Raw genomic sequence first — 5,177 nt, 5'->3', positions numbered from 1 at the left:
GTGGCAAGCAGGAAAAAGGGGGAGGCAACGGGGGTTTGTTCTTGTTGTTTTTTTGGTTTTTTTGTTTTTTTTGTTTTTTTGGGTTTTTTTGTTTTTTTGTTTTTGTTTGTTTTTCTTTTTGAGGGTAAACTGGGAAAGGAAAAATCATATGACATGTAAATAAAGAAGATGTCTAATAAAAAAATAACCTTTTCTATACTTTGTGGGCTCTGGAAGCTTCGTTTAATAGTGCAGCAAGTTGCTTAAAAGCTGGGGTCTTATTCCATGACTCAGCAGTATGAGGTTTCATTCTGTGACTCAGCAGTACAGGGTCTCATTCTATGACTCAGCAGTATGAGTCTCAGCAGAAGATGTCTCCATTTTTCCAAGTCCTAGGGATCAATCAACCAAATAGAGATTGTGATGGCAGCATGTGCCTCCTGCAGTCAAGTGACAATTGAATGTCTATATTCAATGATGTGTTATTAATACTAGGGATAAGTTCCGAGATAGCATAGTTCTACTTCATTTCACTGCTTTGCTTCTGTATCCACATTACAATGTGAGTCTACACAAACCTAAATAGCCAAGGTCAATCAATCTATGTGGCCTCCTGATATAACCAAGAGACACAGGGTACAGAAGGCTGCTGTCCATATAACATTGCATACTGCTTTTAATAAACACTTTTATAATTAAGAGGATTAATAAATTAATGATAAAAACACAGTATAGTAAGCAGCATCAAGTAATATATGATGCACATGTTTTATCTCGTTCACTTTCATTTGACAGTTTGTAGGTTTCTTTACACCAGCATTTACACACACACACACACACACACACACACACACACACGTTTACTATTATTATAAAAGCTACAGGAATTTTCAGCTACATTTAATATTTTGTACTCCTGGCCACCAACAATAAGATGTTTTGTGTACTAAGCAACTGCTCTACCCAAGTCTTCTATTATAATCTTATAGGACCTCTATCAGACATGTGATCAGTAATTGATCAAAATGTGATTATTCACTAAACAAGCATCATCCCTGTTATAAAGGCTGTATGTGTGTCCTTCATGTGGGAATCATAAATGGACAAAGGCTGGAAGAAAGCCCATACAGGGAGTTTTAAAATATTTTACAACAACTGTATATGCACATGTATATATGTACATGTACACAATAACAATAAATGAAAAAGGAGGCAATGGATTTGAAAGAGAGTGAGGAATGGCATATGGAAAGCTCAGGAAGGAGGGAAGGGAAGGGCAAAATGATGTAATTGAGTTACAAACTCAAAACTAAAATAAGTATGCCACATGGGAACATGATTCATTAAAAGGCAAAACACAGCCACACCTGAGTTTCCCACAAGCCCCCCCCCACGTTTGTGCCTCTCTCATTTCCTTGTCCCATCTTGATTTTCATTGTATCTTGTCTTCATTCTCCTTCTCTGTCAGAAGTCTACCCTGTGTCCTCCATTCCCAGGCTTATGTGATAGAAAATCAGATTAAGGGTGGGATTGGGGGGTGATCATAATGACACAGAAGAGTAAAGGGGCGAACGAGGAAACAAACACACACAGCTCCCATGAAAGGACAGGAAAGTGGAGACTCCAGAGCAGAAGGGATATCAGGCATTTTGTGAGAGAAAGGGTCTTTTGAAATATGTAGCAATTCCATTGCTGTAAGGTATGCATTGAATAAAGATAATCAAGAGATGCAAATAAATATTCATATTACCTTTGAATTGTTTTTGGTTGCTGAACAATGTTTTTTGTACTTAATTGTATATAGAGATCAGAAACTGGTCCAGCTTATTTCAGTAACATAATGATTATAATGGCAGTAACAATTATTGTCAAAATTGTACAGTCTTCCTATATGCAAATGCGTGGAGTTATTGTCATCAAATTTTAATGGGAACAGGGATGCTAATTTGTGGTTAAAATATAGTCAAATAAGATAGCATACATTCCAATGGAAAATTAATGCTGTGTCCTTGAGGATCCGTATGCATACTTTTAAGGAACTTTAAGCTGTGCCCATTTCAATAGCTTCTCTGAAGTCCACAAACTAAAGAAAGCTGGAAGCTCCTTGGATATTTTAGTAAACAGCTGTGTGTTATTTCATGACAAGGGCACAGTGAGACATGTACCAAGAAATCATACCACTCTATAAGACATCACAGGGCTGAGGTCAGGAGTCTCTATGGAAGAGTTAGGGAAAGGATTGAAGGAACTGAAGGAGATGGCAACCCTGTAGGAAGAACACGATATCAACCAACCTGGACCCTTCAGAGCTCCCAGAAACTGAACCACCAACCAAAGAGCATACACAGGCTGGCCCATGGCCCCTGGCGCATATGTAGCAGAGGACTTTATTGTCAGACCTCAGTGGGAGATGTGCCTAATCCTGTAGAGACATGATGCCCCAGGAAAGATGGATGCCCCCTGGGTTGGGGAGCCCTCTCAGAGGCAAAAGGGAGGGGGAATAGAATGAAGAACTCTAGTAGGAGGGACCAGGAGGGGGCAACATTTGGAATGTAAATAAATAAAATAATTAATTAAAAAAAATCACAGGGCATACTCAGGCAAACTAATGCAACTTCAATGTCATAGGCTAGCATACCTGTGGGACCTCCATCACAGACTAGAAAGTCTGTAGGTGGAACCTGATTGTGTAAGAAAATACAAGGAAAGGGGGCAATATTGGATTAATAAAAGCAAAAAGCAGATTAACCCACGAAACACAATAACTAGCATTTAACAAGAAATAAAACCTTTGGATCCCTATTTCATGCATGAAAAGTAAAAAACAGTGGGAAAAGATCACAAGATGTTCTAAGAAGCATTAAGCAAAAATGACCTTTGAGGTAAGTGGGATGTAACGGGGAAAGAGCTATCAGAGTCCAGAGTGAACCACATCAACCCTGATTATAAAACAGCTGTCATATGTGACATGATTGGGTGTAAAATTATATTTGGGATTGTTTTTAAAAGAACCATTTGGTTAAAAGGTTTTAAATATTAAATTAGTGGTCTCCCTACTAGTTCAAAAATGCTCCCAGAACTAGATGTTTCATTTATTGTGATCAGCAGCAGCATCTTCCACTTAGAATCTGGCCAGTTTCATGAGACTCCTGCTTCATTCACAACAGTCTTGTTATGCAATCTTACTAAAGAAGGCCATTTCATAGGAAAACCCATTTTAAATAAATTATTTATCCAGTTCTAGAATCTCAAAAGAGAAAAGCAAAACACATCCAGTGTAATCAATAGACAGAATGGGAAATAATTAAGGTGACAAATGTAGAATCCCCCTGCAAGGTACCCAAGCAAGGACTGATCAGTCTTACATATTTCCTAAATAAAAATACAAAATAATCAGCAATCCCGGAGATAGAAAGACATAGCCATTAGAAAGCCAAGTTAGGGCAATTGTAGCCATTGTGTTTGGGAGAGAGGCTCACGAAGGGAGAAATAAAATAGAACATCAAATCTCTTTGTGGGTAAAAGAAATCACAACTTGAATACATAAAAGTGGAAATTAAATGGACAAATGGCCTGAAAATCATTACTGATCTGCATGTCAGCTAACACTTAGAAAGTAAAGCCGAGAGACAGAAGCCTCTGTTTTCAAATTGGAATCAAGAAGAAACTCTATCACGTAACTTCTCCAGTGAGGCAGTATTTTTACACCAACTAGAAAACTTACACTATGTAGAACATGTGGCCTCTCTTTTACTGCATTATTTTGTTTATACTCTTTGTACATTAAATTACTTTGGAACACAATTAACTAATTTATTCTGATAGGCTGATATAGATACAGTATGTTTTATTTATTTCTGTGAGTAGGATTTTTCTATTTACAATCTATAAAATTATATGTAATCAATGCTTTACTCATAGTAAATAACATATACATATGTGCACAAACATACCTTAATGTGAAAAATAAGTCTGATTCTATACCAGTATATTTATAAATTCTTTTCTTTTAAAGTCCAGAAAAAGACAGTTGATATACTAACAAAACTATGCAAAAAAAATACTGAAAACAATATTAATACCAAAGCAATCAAAAGAAAAAATGCAGTTCTGAGAAGCCCACTACATTCATTTCCTTGAGTCTCATTGACTTAGAATTCACTTGTGCATTTTCTCAGTTCCAAGTCTGAGATTACTCAGCTGAATCGGACAGAACTTACATGTGCTTTGCAGCACTCAATTCTGATCCCTGGATCAGCTGCCACTAGGATCCTCCCAACAAAATCACCTCTGAGCCAGCATGACCAGAGGTGATGGTCTCAAAGAATCTAGTTTGAAACAGGCAGCTCGAGATAATGGTCACTGTTCCAAAGGTCCGGTGCTTCATATGCATACCCAGGGTGGCCAAATCAAGCCCCAGAGCTCCTCAGTAAATGCCCAATGTCATAGTTATAGCCATATGATGTCATTTTCTAACCAGAATTTTCTCTAATGTCTGATCCTAAGTCCTAGGCAGGAGCCATGGCAGCACAGACCTTTATACCTTCCTCCTCTGGACTTGAATGCAGCTCATGCTAACCTCTCCCTTGAACTGGGCAGATAAGTTAAGGCTGTACTTTCATGAATAGAGAATGATGCTACAGGATATGGACATAACACAAACAACACCATCCAGCCCTCCTTAGCAGTGGGAAGTACAAAGTACTGTGAATTCTCATTCATCCTGAAAGAGAGGTCACAGGTCGGAGATCTCTTGGCCAATAAAAAATTTAGGAAAACTGGTGACCCAGTGGCCTAATGCATAAGGCATCAGCCTCCAGAGCTGGGGATTGTGGGTTCAAGTCCCATCTGGGTCGCACAGTTGTTTCTTTAACTGGCCAGTTAGCTCAGTTGGTTAGAGAATGGTGCTAATAAAAAATTCAGCAGTGTGTTAAGTTAAATCCTTACTGGATTTATTCCCCCAACACTGTGGAAAGAAAACCATCAAAACAACTCAATACTTACTGCTAATATGCTAGAACACTTTTTCACTATGATATCATCAGCAAAGGTCCACATAGGTCTTTTCAGGCTATATATGACAAACAAGAGAATCACCACTGCTCTGTGCAAGACCATAAATATGTGCCATTTCCCTCATGTATGAGTGTGAAAAGAATGTATTTTTTTTTCAGATGAATGGCTATACAACATTAATG

At 38.0% G+C, this 5,177-nt stretch overlaps 1 non-coding gene across 1 annotated transcript; it reads left to right on the top strand.

The window, feature by feature from the left end:
- The first annotated feature begins 4,762 nt into the window (after positions 1–4,762).
- On the top strand, positions 4,763–4,835 carry Trnaw-cca. Its single transcript has one exon. It is a non-coding gene; the product is annotated as a tRNA-Trp (tRNA).
- Positions 4,836–5,177: the final 342 nt, after the last annotated feature.

This window comes from Mastomys coucha, unplaced genomic scaffold (genome assembly GCF_008632895.1).
Source record: "Mastomys coucha isolate ucsf_1 unplaced genomic scaffold, UCSF_Mcou_1 pScaffold14, whole genome shotgun sequence".
Taxonomy (NCBI): domain Eukaryota; kingdom Metazoa; phylum Chordata; class Mammalia; order Rodentia; family Muridae; genus Mastomys; species Mastomys coucha.
Note: the sequence above shows the minus strand (reverse complement) of the source record. Positions and strands in the feature narration are given on the sequence as shown.